Raw genomic sequence first — 16235 nt, 5'->3', positions numbered from 1 at the left:
TCTCTCTCTCTCTCGCCTCACCCTCTCTCTCTCTCTCACCTCACCCTCTCTCTCTCTCTCTCGCCTCACCCTCTCTCTCTCTCTCGCCTCACCCTCTCTCTCTCGCCTCAGAAGGCACCTTTTGAACCATTAAGGTTGGTGGACCTTAAGTTTCTCACATGGAAGCTGGTATTCTTGTTGGCAGTGGCATCAGCGAAGAGGGTGTCAGAGTTAGGAGCATTGTCATGCAAGTCTCCTTTCTTGATATTTCATGAGGATAGGGCAGTTCTTCGGACGGTACCTCAGTTTTTACCAAAAGTAGTCTCTGCTTTCCATCTAAACCAGGAGATAGTTCTACCTGTGTTTCAACCCCCAGAGGGTTCTAGAAAAAGGGACAAATTGAGGAATTTGGATGTTGTGCGTGCATTACGCATTTATGTGGACAGAGTTAAGAGTGTCAGAAAGACTGACACCTTGTTAGTGTTGTATGACATACACAAGATTGGTTGGCCGGCATCTAAGCAGACCATTGCTAGGTGGTTGCGCTCTGTGATAGCTTTTGCATACACTAAAGTTGGAAGGCCTGTTCCGGCAAGGATAAATGCGCATACCACCAGGTCAGTTGCCACCTCTTGGGCGGTTCGACATGGGGCAACAGCTGAGCAGGTTTGCAGGGCTGCCACTTGGTCATCTGTTCATACCTTTGCCAAATTCTATAGGTTCCATGAGTTCGCGTCGGAGGACGCATCATTCGGGCGAGCAGTGATGAGAGCTGCAGACCTGAGCGTACCCACACAAAGGACCGGCTCTGGAACGTCCCAGTGTTGAGCTGTGTCACCAGGACCATTGAAAGAGAGATTTCAGTGTCTTTGGCTGCACCCCCTCCGAGAATTACACCTTGGATTGTCTCAATTGGGGCTAAAATTGGATGCTCTAGCATCAGCCTGTGCAGATTTTTTCCCCCTCTCCCCTTTCCCTGTATCTAAACCATTGAAAGAGAAAAAGGGATTTTTGTAAGAACTTACCGTTCGAATCCCTTTCTCTGATATGGTCCTGGTGACACAGCGATCCCTCCCTTACGCTCAGTAAGTATGCCAGTGTTCATGATGTTCATGTTTAATTGGTTAAAGTAACAGTTATTGTTAAAAAATGTGCATATAATATGTGCAGGCGTTTGTACTGAGTTAATGTATTCCAGTGGCTTTGAAAGATTGAACTGAAGAGTCCGGGATGCAGTAGGGGAGGAGCCTACCCTCTAAAAGATTTAGGATAGGTGCCTGGCTCCTTCGGACCCTCCTACATCCCAGTGTTGAGCTGTGTCACCAGGACCATATCAGAGAAAGGGATTCGAACGGTAAGTTCTTACAAAAATCCCTTTTTTGTGTATTTCAAAAATGTAAAGAAATAAAAAAAGTTTGGACATTTTCCGAGCAACAATCTGGTTGGAACAAATATTTTAACGACATTTTGGGTGTCACGAACGGTGAAACGGTGTCAAGGCATGCATTATATGTAATAGTAGAGTGCAAGACTAATAAAAAGACTAATAAAGAGATTACATCTCCATATGTGCCAAAGTGGTTTGTGCAAAAGGCTAGTGAACAGCTAACGAACCCAATACACCAATCATGTCCAAACTATGGCCCGCCAGCTGTTGTGAAACTGCAAGTCCCATCATGCCTTGCCACAGTTCTGCTATTAGGGAATACTAAAACTATGGCAAGGCATGCTGGGATGTGTAGTTTCAAAACAGCTAAAGGGCGCTCAGTGACAAACGAGCTTTAAAATCAAAGTCAATTGTTTGGTGACCCGACTCCCAGGCTGCACGTCACCTGGATTTCTCCTCGCACCCTTCGCGCACAGTAGGGCAATAAGCTGCATCTAGTTTATTTAGGGCGCAAAAATGCAGCCAACAAGACCAGGGCAAGTGCTGCGAACAATTCTTTAGCTCCCACTACATTAGGCAAGAGCTACGGGTGCACAAAACAATTGAATCACCATTATATGTTGTTTAGCACCTTACATAAATTATATATATATTTTTTATTATTATTATTTTAATATGCAGTACAGTAAGACCAGCAACCCTTACCACCAGCATAGCTCTGCCCCAACACTCATGAAGCACCGCCTACATGTTTTGATTGGCCCACAATCCAATCAGTCAAAGAAAATGGATCACCATCAATAGGTAAAAACATTGATGGTCATCCATTGCACAATAGTGTGTATGCACTATTGTCATCAATTGCAAAGACGTCCATCCCTAAAGCTGTGCACACACAGTGCAAGTGAGCCTCTGTGCTAAGTTTGCAGTTAAGCACAGATGGCTCAGCATTGTGTGCTGAACAATCTGTCATCGCCAGTGTTCTCTGGTGTGAGAACACTGGCGATGACTAGATTTATAACTGGATGCAGTGTAAATCTAGTCAGGCAACAGCGACGCGCGGGACCGCGCAATCGTCATCACCAGAGGGTATACACGTGGAGTGATCCTTTTTTCATTTCTAAGCGATCTAGTCAGATCACTTAGAAATAAGCCTCATATTCCCCTGGGCGGGATGTATTAATGTAAATCGCCAGCCGCCGCGATGCTACCGCATATGTACTAACATATGCGGCTAGCATCGGGTTGTGGTGACGGAGACCCCCGCGATACCTGTAATGTGGTGTGCGGGGGTCTCCGTCACATCCTGGCGGCTGTCAGTGTCCCCCTGCCTCTCCTCCTCCTCCCTACAGCCGGATGTCCTCCCGGCTGTGACACCTGCTAAGGGAGGAGTAGATCGATGGAGGATGGGTCGCAAGGACGGCGGGCGGCGATAGAAGCCCATAGGCATCTATAGGGTATCGCCACCCAGAGGTTGAGAGACCCTGCCAGGCGGAGATGGGGCGGACGGATAATGGTACATAGGAAAATGCGGTAAAACCCCCGTTTTATCACATTTTCCCTTTAGTACATCCCGCCCCCTGTGTGTATGCCCCATTAGGATGGTAGATAATACAGTATACACTTTAGACTACAGTATAACTAATGTGACAATAATCCCTGTATAACCATCCAGCAAGCAATCCCGGCGGGTGACATGTACTTGGTGTCACCTGAACGCAGCAGTGATCCCAGCCTATATACAGTATGCCCAGTTATCCTACATCTGCACTAATGGCTACGTGCAGTTTGCTAGCCAGTACGGTTTGGCTCACCTGTATCTCACCACATTGGCATGCCGGGCACATATTTACCATTACACTCACATGTGTTTATTATCATAGAACATAGCAAAGCGCGCATAGCTACTGCAGCAGAGAGAGAACATATGGTATACACACAGAGGCTTCCCATAGATTATAATCTGGTCTATATACACCTGTGTCACACTTTGGGAAAGCAGATAGATAATATACAGTGTATAATAATGCAGACAGCACTGGGGCTGAGATATTACAACCTGAGCCATAGAGTAGCGCTGCTGAGGATACACTGGTATGCCCATACACATAGATATCCCCAGGAGCACCATGCAGCAGCCCTGTGGGAGTCACATACATGACCAACATACAGACTGAGCTCCAGTCCTCACCCACAGGTTGCTCAATGCTCAGGGGGTGTTCTGCACATGTGCACTTACCAGCCGCTTCTTCTACGCAGGGGCATGGCGTCCCAGTCAGTGACTGCCTCCATCAGAACAGCCGGCAGAGTGCTCATGTAGGGGGAGCAGCAGTGATGACGATGCATTATGTGCCAGGTGTAGTTCCAGCAGCTGCCAATAGGTGGCGATGGTGCGGCACAGCGTGAATGACGTCACTGCATTGTAGCTACGAGATACACGAACAGTCCGTGTATGAGTGGCTGGTACAGTGGCGTGTACCGTTAGTTCAGCGTCTGGGACAGCCACTCAGGCTGAGCCACCACGGGTTTGAATCCTCCTCCAGTGTCTGCTGTTTCAGGGGCGTGGGGTGTAGCGCCTTCGGATCCGGGAGCAGCCTGAGTTTTTGACTCATCCACTGATACCACAATATTTTCTGCTCAAACTACATAATATTAATAATTAGCCACCATATATAACCAGGAGGAATAACTTTAAGTGGGGGCAGGACGGAGTCTGTGTACAGACCAATTGTTCTAAATATACAGTTTATTCATTGGCACAAAACAGCAAAATAGGTTAAAATTAAAAAAGTGCATTAAGAAAAAAGTGAATAGAAATTGGAGCTGTGTGTCCGTGTCGCTGTACACTTATACAGTGCCCGTGTCAGCAGATTTCCACATACACAATTTTCTTTAATAACTCATGTCGACCTATTCCTGTGTTGACCTTTTTCATGCAGCCTTTTGGATTGTGTCGACCGTTTTCAGCATCAATTTAAACCAGGTCGATGTTTTTCATATGTAGACCTTTTCACTGCCGACCAAAAGATCTAATTACTGTCGACTTAATGACCCTCACCCCTGGTCACAGCGTCTATAAACTGTTATGTAGGACAGGAGACAAGTTCCGAAAACTAAAATAGCATAAATTCCCAAACGTTGGGCAAAAGAAGCAGCCTCTGTGTTTTCCTTCACATGTAGTCATACAGGTAGAGTCGGACAACAGGAATAATAGGCGCTACATGATAATGTATTTATAGCATTCCTCCCAACTGTCCTGATTACAGTGGTATGGTCCCGCTATTTGGAGCCTGCCCTGATGTCCCTTGAGGGGAGGTGATCATGGCTGCTCTGCTTTGTGGAGCAGCCGGTGATTGCTGGATAGGTGCCGTGCGCAGCAAGGAGAGACGGGGCTGGGTACGCTGGCAAAGAGGATGGAAAACCCGGGGCCTCGATGCCCGGTCCCGCCCCCGTTGCACATAGCCCCGCCCCTTTCCAGGGCCAGCTGCATGCAGGTCCCACTGATCTATTGGTAAAAGTTGGAAGGCATGTTCGATGTTCTGTGTATACAATACATTCCTTTTTCTTTTTTAATAGTAGGATCGGCAGCAATTAGCTGTATGCTCTGGCCTTCGTCTGCGGATCTTCGCCTCCAGTGAAGTGTATGGCCTTTGTCAAACATACATAAAAAAAAATAAAAAAATGATACCCGATCTATTGTCTGCGGGCAGACGTGATTCTAGTCTGGCTCTAAACACAGATATTTCTCCATTCCCAGGAGAGAAATTGGCCTCACACCCCTTGCTGAAACACAGGGGCGGATTGGCCCACCGGGAAACCGGGCCGTTTCCCGGTGGGCCGGCACATTTTAGAGTCATAGCGGCCGCCCACCCTCCCTGGCTGGGCCGCGGCCACCAAACCGCCATCTCCGCGGTTACCGGCCGCGGCCGCAGCAAAATGCCCTGAATAAACATGGCCGCGGCTGTGGCCGAAGTTGAAATGGCCGCGGGAGGGCTGGTGCGCATGTGCGGCCGCACACAGCACCTCCCGCGGTGCTTACAGCCCGACAGCGGAGCTCTGAAGCCGCGCAAAAAATTAAATGTATGTGAGCGGCTGCTGGGAGAGAGAAGTGCGGATGCTTCAGTAATGTCCACAGCTGTGTCTGCTTTCATTGATGCTTTGAGTAGGGCACTCAAAGCGGCAATGAAAGCAGACACAGCTGTGGACATTACTGAAGAATCCGCACTTCAGGGCGATGGTTGCTGCTGGGAATCAGAAGCAGCGCTGCAGCGGTCGGGTGCCTACCTCGGGGGATCAGCAGCCAGAGGAGCCGGCTTGGTGACAAGCAGAACAGGCAGGGATCGAATGTGTTCCTCACTTGATTTGTATGCCTGGGGGCTCCACTCTACACTCTCCCTGCACAGGCTGCTGCTGCGTGCTGCTGAACTTCCTGTGTCAGAAGAATGAAGCTCCAGTTCTATAAAGGTGGTGGCTGAGGGTATGATTCATCGGGGTACTGACAGGTAATGCACTTCCACTGTACAGTGTGTTTGTCACTGTGTGTGCATGTTAGTTTGCCCTCCCCTGCCCATTTCAATTACAGCAGCTGTAATGGGGTGCTTTCAGCCAGGACCCTGACACTGCAAAATGGCACCTAGCTGCTCTGAGATTACCATCCCTGGCCCAACTGCCCCAATGTACACCATAATTCTCCTCTCTCCTGCTCATCCACCCACCCACTATTCCTCCTCTCTCCTACTCTCCCACTATTCATCCTCTCTCCTGCTCTTCCACCCACTCTTCCTCCTCTCTCCTGCTCCATCCACCCACTATTCCTTCTCTCTCCTGCTCCATCCACCCACTCTTCCTCCTCTCTCCTGCTCCATCCACCCACTATTCCTTCTCTCTCCTCTTGTTTCTCCCACTAATCCTCCTCCATACTCCCGTATCTAGCCACACTAGTAACCATTCTCCCCCCAATTAGTGCACCCCCTGTCATTTTTTCATCTGGATCATGCATTAGAGTACAGTAGCCAAAGAAGGAGGGGGCAGTTTAGACTGAAGGAGAAAAGGGGAGGCCATCCTTTAAGGCAGTGGTTCCCAACCCTGGTCCTCAAGTACCCCCAACTGTGCACATTTTCCAGGTCTCCACACAGAATCACAGGTGACATAATTAGCTCCACCTGTGATCTTTTAAAACGTGTCTGAATAATGAGTGCACCTGCTGGGTGACCTGGAAATGTGCACTGTTGGGGGTACTTGAGTACCAGGGTCGGGAACCACTGCTTTAAGGGACAGTTTCTGCAGGGCAGGCATGCCATCTGCATTTCCTCTGCCACAGTGCAACCTACCTTCCCATTTAATCTGCTTAATCCCTTCCCCCATCCCAGAGCTGTCATATGCTTTGATACAGGCAGAATGGGGCTCTGGGCATGGCCAGCGGTGAGATGATGTGTCTAACCAACTGCGTCTCCATGCTTTGTAACTTATATTTCAGCTAACAGTATAGGTGCAGTAGGCAGAAGCTGGGCTCCCGGGGGGGTGTAAGAGCAGGGTCAGGGCACAGCATACTGCAGACTTTGGCCACTGAGCTGGAGGGAGTGAAGACAAGCTGTAATGTCACTGTAGTGTAGCATTTACAGTGTAGTGATATAGTGCTGCATATTGAGGGAATGTACTGTAGTGTAGAGGAGTGGAGGCAATGTAGTGTAGAGGAGTGGGGGCAATGTACTGTAATGTAGTGATTTCTTTCAGTGTAGAGATATACTGTAGGACCTGATTCTGGTTGGCTTAGACTTGCGGAGTCAGGTCCTAGACCTGGGCGGGCGGCTGACGTCCTGTGGTGGGAGGCAGGTTGGTGGGGGCCTAAAACATATGTTTGCACCTGGGCCTACTAGACATTAGTTCCGCCACTGAGTGCTGTGTAGGGAGATCGGTGCTGCTGCTGTGATCTGTGCGGTGCTGGTAGGTGGGGGTTGCTGTGCAGGAAGAAGGGTTAGGGGTGCTGACATGCTGGGATAGGTGTTGGTTGCTGTGTTGTGCTGGAACAGGGTTGGTGAGTGTGGCGAGATGGCATACAGGGATGGGTGCTCTGCTGTGATCTGTGCTGTGCTTGAAGAGGGGTTTTAAATGAGGGGTGCTGTGCTGGGTGAGGGGTGATGGATGCTACATAGTAAGGGGAGAGTCTGGGGTCCTGTGTTGTGAGGGTAGACTATGCCGTATAGAATGCCTTCTGTGGTAGGGCTGTAAGGGACTTTACGCTAACATCCCCCCGTCATTTTGGTGCTTATTTTTTTTAAATCTAGTTTAAGTTGCAGCTGACACCAGAGACGGGAACTGCGGTCTGAACCTTGCGGGAACCAGAAGCAGACAGCTAGAGACGGGAGCCTGACCCACAAAGCTGCTTGAAGCTGACACCAGAAGCAAGAGTCAGGAGCTGAGGTATGAACCTGGTGCTAGCCGGAAGCTGATATCTAGAAGCACGAGCCTGGAGATCGGATCGGACACTCGCAGCTGCCGGGAGCTGGCAACTAGAAGCAGGAGCTGTGCAGCAGCCTGGAGCTGACAGCCGGAGGTAAGTCGGGGGGTCGAGCGCAGCTTAGGATGTGGCAGTATGGCCCTCTACCTCACAAGCTGCTTCACACCACACTTGCACCAATGTTACATAACTCCCTCTTTCTCTCTCTCCGACTCTCCCTTTCTATCTCTATCCACCCCTCCGTCACTCTTTTCCTTTCTCTCCTTTCCTTTACAGCTGATTTCTCCCTCCTCTCTATTTCTCTCTCCTCTCCTTCTCTCTCCTCTCCTTCTCTCCCTTCTCTCTCTTCCTCTCTCTCCTTCTCCTCCTCCCCCCTTCTCTCTCTCTACATCCTTAGCCTCTCTATCTCCCTCCCTCTCATCCTCTTTTACTTTGTCTCTCCCTCTCCATTATTATTATTATAATTTTATTTATAAGGCGCCACAAGTGTTTCGCAGCGCCGTACAAAGGAACAATACAGGGAGACAAAGCTTGGCATAACATTGAATAAATAACAAAAATACAGTACAAATAAAGAGCGCCACAGATCAATACACATTACAGCTTGGATATAAGTAGTGAGGACTCAATCAACATACAACTACAGTAGAGGCTTGATGCCAATGATGGAGAGGAGTATGCGGACAAAGATGGTCACTGAGTGTTGGAGTATAGGAGAGCTGTGAGTGAAATGTGAAGAGAAGTGGGCTTTGACAACAGGAGGGAAGAGGGCCCTGCTCAGAGGAGCTTACAATCTAGTAGGAAGGGGAGACAGACAGATTGCAAGAGGTGCAAGCGAGTGGGTGGTGGTTAGATAGCAGGATGTAAACAGGCAGGGGGTCGGAGAACCAGCTGGTTTATGCAGTGGAAGGGTACGCTTTGATGAATAGGTGAGTTTTCAGTGCCTGTTTGAAGCTTTGCAAGGTCGGGGAGAGTCTAATGGAGCGAGGGAGTGCGTTCCACTGAGGGGGTGCAGCACGGGCAAAGTCCTGTACTCTAGCATGGGAAGCAGTGATCAGGGTGGAGGAGAGACGACAGTCGTCATTTCCCTCTACCCCTCTCTATCTCCCTCCTTTCTCTCCCCCTCTTACCCTTCTCTCCGCCTCTCTCCCTATCCATTCCCCTCTATCCCACTCCACCCTTCCCCTCTTACCCCCTTCCCTTCTTTCCCTCTGTCCCCTCTCCCCCCCTCCCTCCTCTTTCCCCACTCTCTATTTCTGTCACCTCTCTCTTCTGTCATCCAATGCCTCTACCTGCCATCCTCTGTCACACATTGCCTTCCCCTGGCATCATCCACTTACTACCTCTTTTACTCTCTCCCTGAGGTCACCCACTGCTTATCTCTATCACCCTTTGTCTCTCTTTGTAAACCACTGCCACTCTATCTCCCACTATCCATCCCCATCGTCCACTACATCACCCTCTACCTTTCCCCGGTGTGACTGTCACTATCTCCCCATTTCCCTCTCTCTCCTGTTGGTCTCTGACTTTTTTAGACATCACTCTTTGCCTCTTCCTGTTACCTTTTCACTGTCACCCACTGCCTCTCTACATCATTTCCTTTGAGACCACACCATTGTAAGGCCATGGCCATTGTTCCAGTTTTTTTACTTTTTGCACTGGGAGCCGAATTGCCAAGAAACAGTCCAATTGTTTTTGGCTGAGGGGATCAAAATTTCTAGTTACGCCACTGAACCCCCCCCCCACACACACACAGCCTAACCCTAACCATACTCGCACCCCTGCGGCCTAACCTTAACCCTACTCATATCCCTCACAGGCCTTACCCTAACTAAAAAAAACACACACACAACCTAACCATACACCCCCTGCCCCCCTGCAGCCTAAACCTACTTCTACACACAACTCAGCCTAACCCTAATAATAATTCTTTGCAGCCTAGCTATAACCATACAAATACTGCTCCCGCCTGTCCCCTTATCCACACTACCACTACTCCAGCCGGCCCCTGCTTCCCACTACTGCTCCCGCCTGTCCCCTTATCCACACTACTCCTACTCCAGCCTGCTGCTGTTTCCCACTACTGCTCCCAGCCTGTCCCCTTATCCACACTACCACTACTCCAGCCGGCCCCTGCTTCCCACTACTGCTCCCAGCCTGTCCCCTTATCCACACTCCCACTACTCCAGCCGGCCCCTGCTTCCCACTACTGCTCCTAGCCTGTCCCCTTATCTTCTCTATTACTACTCCAGCCTGCCCCTGCTTCCGACTACTGCTCCCAGCCTGTCCCCTTATCCACACTACTACTACTCCAGCCTGCCCCTGCTTCCCACTACTGCTCCTAGCCTGTCCCGTTATCTTCACTATTACTACTCCAGCCTGCCCCTGCTTCCCACTACTGCTCCTAGCCTGTCCCCTTATCTTCTCTTTTACTACTCCAGCCTGCCCCTGCTTCCCACTACGGCTCCTAGCCTGTCCCCTTATCTTCTCTATTACTACTCCAGCCTGCCCCTGCTTCCCACTACTGTTTCTAGCCTGTCCCCTTATCCACACTACTATTACTCCAGCCGGCCCCTGCTTCCCACTACTGCTCCTAGCCTGTCCCCTTATCTTCTCTATTACTACTCCAGCCTGCCCCTGCTTCCCACTACTGTTTCTAGCCTGTCCCTTTATCTTCTCTATTACTACTCCAGCCTGCCCCTGCTTCCCACTACGGCTCCTAGCCTGTCCCCTTATCTTCTCTATTACTACTCCAGCCTGCCCCTGCTTCCCACTACTGCTCCTAGCCTGTCCCTTTATCTGCACTACTACTCCAGCCTGCCCCTGCTTCCCACTACTGCTCCTAGCCTGTCCCCTTATCCACACTACTATTACTCCAGCCTGCCTCTGCTTCCGACTACTGCTCCCAGCCTGCCCCCTGCTCCCCTCCAGGCCTCACTGTACAGTACCCACCCATAGCCACTATCCGCTCAAACCCCTGGCTTCCAGTATATACCTCTCTGACTTGTACACTACCGACAATATCCCTGCCCCCCCAGGAACATACACTGTCCATGCTACCCCAAGTCCTCCTAGCCACAGTACCCCCACCCCAGGGACATATACTTTCCACACTTTTTTGTGTGTGTGGAGCTCAATGTGTTTTTATTTTATTTCTGTGGGGGCTAATGGTTAATGTTTGCCCTGTCAGGGGTCAATGTATTTATTTTACCTGTTTGGGCTATCAGTAAATATCATTGTTTTCTATTTGAGCCAGTGTTTTATCTGGGGGGGAGAGGGGTGACAATGTGTTTATTCCTGTGGGGGGCAAATTGATTTTGATGTTTTTTTTTTCCTGCTGGTGCAAATGTGTTTGTATTTTCCTGCGGGGCCAGTCCATATATTTGGTGCACGGCCATGCACCAGGGCAGTGTAATGGCATTAGCATATAGCTGCAGATGCAACTGCAGCAAAAGTTGCAAGAAAGGCCGCAACTGCATGCAACCTGGAATTCTACCCTATAAGTAGGGATCCCGCCCCCTTTCACAGACCCCACCCCCTCAGCAGACTCCACCCCCATTAGGGCTGCTTTCATAAATTTCCCGGGCTGGTTTTTCATCCCAATCCGCCCCTGCTGAAACAGGTAAGGATCATATGGTCGACCTAAAGATTGTCGACAGTCATTAGGTCAACATACTGCAAGGTCGACATGGGTCAAGGTCAACAGGTCATTTGGTCCAAAAAAGCATTAGGTCAAAATGGTCTAGCTCTGGGGTAGCCAACCCTAGTCCTCGAGAGCTACCAACAGTGCATGTTTTGCAGGTCTCCTCACAGAATCACAAGTGAGCTAATTAGCTCCATCTGTATCTTTTAAAATGTGCCAGTGATTAATGAGTGCAGCTGTGCAGCAGCTAGGTTGTCTGTAAAATGTGAACTGTTGGTAGCTCTCGAAGGCTAGGGTTGGCTACCACTGGTCTAGCTCAACATGGGGTTTTGTACTTTTTTTTTTACCCGAATGCCGACACAGTCAACATGGACACAGGATTAAGTGCACCGCATCCCCTCGCATGTCTGGCTGTGCTTGGCACTCTATGTTATTCTCCCACCGCACCCTAGTGCAGGCGTTCCCAACCACGGTCCTCAAGGCACACCAACAGTACAGGTTTTAATGATATCCAGGCTTGAGCACAGGTGACTTAATTAGTACCTGTGATTTGGATTAATCCATCTGTGCTGAAGCCTGGATATTACTAAAACCTGCACTGTTGGTGTGCCTTGAGGACCGTGGTTGGGAACGCCTGCCCTAGTGGATGGTAGGGCATGAAATTCCGCCTGTCGGCACATGTCGGCTCAAAAAACCCCCCAAAAATCCAGTGAAAAACCCAGTCGACCTAGACCATGTTGACCTAATGACCTGTCGACCTAGACCCATGTCGACTTTGCAGTATGTCGACCTGATGACTGTCGACCATCTGATATCGCTGATACAGGTTAATAGATAGAGGCTATCAATCCGAACGGCCTGTAATTGGTATAGCTATCTCACCCCTGCATTACTATATTAAGTATCAATTGGTAATGGGGGAGGCGCACCCAGGAATATGTATTAGACTTGGAAGCAAAGAAAGATAAAGTATTCCTACAAGGGGCAATCTAGGTTAGCATATATTAATGTTCTGATTAATGTTATAGGTACATTAATAAAGTGACCCAAGAAACAGAGAATTGGCTAAAACATGATGTTTATTGAATCATTTATTAAGGACAGCGAAATATTAAAAACATAAGTGAAAAGTGATAAATGTGAAATAAAGTGCATTAGAAAAAAAATTAAAATAAGTCTGTTACGTGTGTGTTATCGGTCATAGCATGTGTGTCTGTAATACTGTTATTAATCTCCACGCAAATATCAATTATTGCTCTAATTAGGCAGTCTTGTAAATTCATCAACAAAGGGACATGTGCACGTTTCAAGATGACGGGTGCAGCAAAATTGTTAGGAATAAAGGTGCGTACACACGGGGCAATATGATCGCTGGCAATATATTGCTAGATTATATTGCCCAGTGTCCCGTTTTGTGAAAACGGGAGCGCGCACCCGGCGATTTATCGCTGGTGCACACTCCAATCACTGGCAATATGGTCGCTCAGCAACCATATTCCCAGCTATTTCAGCCCCTATCGCCCCCGTGTGTACACAGCATAATCGCCCCCAGATGACGTCAGCGAACCGGGACCAGGGCGGTCTTTTCGTATGGGCTTAATGGGCACTTGCTCTGGGGCCCCAGGTGTATAAGGGCCATACTCTGATAGCTGAGGATCCCCTTTTTCCAGGGATACCAGCATTTTTAAAATCGGCCCTGGAGAAATGGAGATATCCAACTTCAAAGCAGCAGTCCACATCTGACCTGTTAATTGCACTTCCCAGTCAGAATTCTCAGGTTCTCTCTGACTTAAGGTGCCCATACACGTCTCGATGCGGGCGTGCATTTTGAGCTTAAATAGCACGCATCGCATTCATCCTTGTACATGCGTTGTGCATACAATGCGATGAAAAGCAAGTACAAAAAGTATGTGCAGCACATACTTTTCTCTTTCAATGGTCCTGGTGACACAGCTTCACATTGGGATGTAGGAGGGTCCGCAGGAGCCAGGCACCTATCCTAAAGCTTTTGGAGGGTAGGCTCCTCTCCTACTGCATCCCAGACTCCTCAGTTCGTGTTAGGTGCCCACTGGAGTGGGTGCTATTCTAAAGGGCTGCCGGAGCAGCCGAAGGAGTAGAGTTAGTTAGGGTTTTTATTATTTTATTAACTTTTACACTAGCTAGGTAGGCACAGTGTGAGGATTCTCATTAGTGAATCCTCACACTGCTAGCACAGCAGGAGCTGACAGAAGCGCGTCCTGTCAGCTCACTGTGCACAGGGGAGACGCTGCCTGGCCTCCCTGTGCAGTGCTTACAGCTTCTTTTAAGAAGCTACGAAAACTCCACAGAATGATACTGAGCGCTGATTACCTATTCTACCGACTGTCCAGGATACACAACCAGTGTCCAACATACAAATTCTCAGTTGAAGTAAAAAAAATTGTGACATCTAGTGGTGCGAATAGGAACTGCAGGCAATCATCCCGATCATCCCTTTTTGTGATCATCCTTTTAGTACATCCGCAAATGGTGCCCTGCATACACAAATACATCCACTATAACCACAAACCCTAGCATACTACACATCCTATAACTAGCGAGTCTACCACATACCGACATCCTAAAAAAGAAACCTCCTCTATTACCCATAACGCCCAGCATAAACACACAACAGCGCACATATACCTGTACCACAGCCGCACAGCATCTGCCATGAGCCTGACGTCTGCCTTGTGTCCCGTGTCCTCGGCTCCTGCAGCAGGAGGTGCTGGGTCGTCCTCTGCTCCGCCTGTTGTGCTGTTCTGGGTCGGCCTCTGCTTCCACCCCCGGCTCCTATCAGGCTGGGGATCCTCCTCTATCCTCTCCTCCGCTGGGCTGTCACCTGTCCTCTGAGCAGCTCCTGTCCTTGATGTTACATCGTGTTCTTAACTTACTTTCGGGCAGGCATCTCTACGGGCAGCTCCGCACCACTGAGGGGGCTTCTACAGGTCTCCAGCTAGGGGTCCTTTGCATGTCCTCCAGTCCTGGTTCCTCGAGAGCGGGTGTCCTTCGCGGTGCCTGCGCACCTTGGTCTCCACTTGCTGCGTCCTCTATCTTCTTCGGAGCAACTTCAGGAGAATCCTCCGGCTGGGTGTGCTCCCAGGTAATTTACCCCCTCAGCACCTTCTTCCTTGAGGTTCTAGTCTTCACCCTCTCGGCTCCTCCACAGGCAGGCACTATGTAGGACACCTCGGCAGCACACATCATTCTGTTCTCTCTGGGTTTGGGGCTCCTCCTGTGGTTGGCAGCTAGTGGGGGCAGCGCGGTTCCCTTCCCTCTGGCAGGTGGCAGCAGTAGGGGACTTGGAGGAGCCTGGCTCTCCTGGCGCCATATGGTGTGACATATAAATGTGGGTGAATTCACCAAGTAAAATCAATAAGGGGGTGTTAAAAATTGTCCAGTGAATACGGTACCGTATTAATATAGCCACTGATGAGTAGGTCCGTTCCTAGATTGTCTCCTTATAGGTAGCTGGGTCTTGATGTGACCAAAGGTCCAGAGACACCCGCGGTAGGAATAGGTATGGAGTGGTATTCTTGATAAAGCCAACTCCTGGCGAAACGCGTTGGTGAACTAAGAGGGTGCTCCCTATCCAGTTTTGGACCTTGCCACCTACTATTGCTTTGATCCGGACCAGTCTCCTTATTTATTATCCCAAAAACATCACGGATACCAACTGGGGACCCTAAGAAAAGGGCCCACCCAGGACTGAACCCGAACGGAGGACATTTATTCTAAATAGGAGAATCAGTGGCTATATTAATACGGTACCGTATTCACTGGACAATTTTTAACACCCCCTTATTGATTTTACTTGGTGAATTCACCCACATTTATATGTCACACCATATGTTCTCTTATATGTTTTTTTAATTAAAATTTATTACCTTTTTTATCCTTGGCACACATTTGTTTATTACCGTTTATTCTTAGCGCAGTGTACCCCCTTGTGTTTTCTGTATCCAAAAGGAGGCTGACTACCCCCTACCCACACTGCAGCTTGGCAAAGCATCCCATATCTATTGCGCCCCCTACACGAGGCGGTAACCAGTTACCCCCTCTCCCCCCAGCTCTCCTGGCGCCATTCCTGGTCTCACAGCTGCGCAGCCTCCGCTCCTTACAGGTCAGCAGCTCACAGCACTGCACAGGCCCTTGTCCTCTCCAGGGATCACTCTTCCCGGTGCCGGCTCTCTCTGTTGTGGGTTATGCATCGCTGCAGGACCGCCTCTGATCCCCCTGCCCTACCTCTCTATAGTCCCTCTCACTGGCTCACCCGCCATATCCTGTACTGGCTGTATCATATATTTTTATATTTCTTTATACTCAAAGGCTATATATCCCCCTTCCCACACAGATTTAAGTTGCGACTATTTGACACAGTGGCTGCCTTGATAAAGGTACCAGCGGGGACCGAAACGTCAGAAGATCTCTCTTGCAGAAAATAAACTTTGGATTACCTCCTGGTTGTACCTCCATTGAACTACAGACTGGTGAGTGCTGTTTATTCCCCCAGTGGGGGTTCTTTCTGGTATCTATCTATCTAAGGAATTATCCAAGCAGGCAGCGGCACTCCATGGGCTTAACAATGTGTTTATTGGAGGTGACCGACGTTTCGGGGACTGGATACCCCTTTGTCAAGGTGTACAACGCGTGCGGGTGACACAGCAAACATTTAAATACATACAGCATGTGCATACTCACCATTCCCGTACGTGGAGCGTCCCGGTTGCGTCCAGTGCGGCTTCCGGTGC

General features: G+C 49.4%; 1 long non-coding RNA gene across 2 annotated transcripts; it reads left to right on the top strand.

Annotated features, from left to right (window-relative positions):
* Positions 1 to 5559: 5559 nt before the first annotated feature.
* Positions 5560 to 16035, top strand: LOC146056751 (uncharacterized). 2 transcript variants are annotated; one of them, XR_014469393.1, is made up of 3 exons: positions 5560 to 5868; positions 7651 to 7919; positions 15839 to 16035. It is a non-coding gene; the product is annotated as an uncharacterized LOC146056751 (long non-coding RNA). The 2 variants fall into 2 exon arrangements; XR_014469394.1 differs by lacking the exon at positions 15839 to 16035 and adding an exon at positions 14389 to 14423.
* Positions 16036 to 16235: the final 200 nt, after the last annotated feature.

This window comes from Crinia signifera, unplaced genomic scaffold (assembly GCF_055691185.1).
Source record: "Crinia signifera unplaced genomic scaffold, ASM5569118v1 HAP2_SCAFFOLD_883, whole genome shotgun sequence".
Taxonomy (NCBI): Eukaryota; Metazoa; Chordata; class Amphibia; order Anura; family Myobatrachidae; genus Crinia; species Crinia signifera.
Note: the sequence above shows the minus strand (reverse complement) of the source record. Positions and strands in the feature narration are given on the sequence as shown.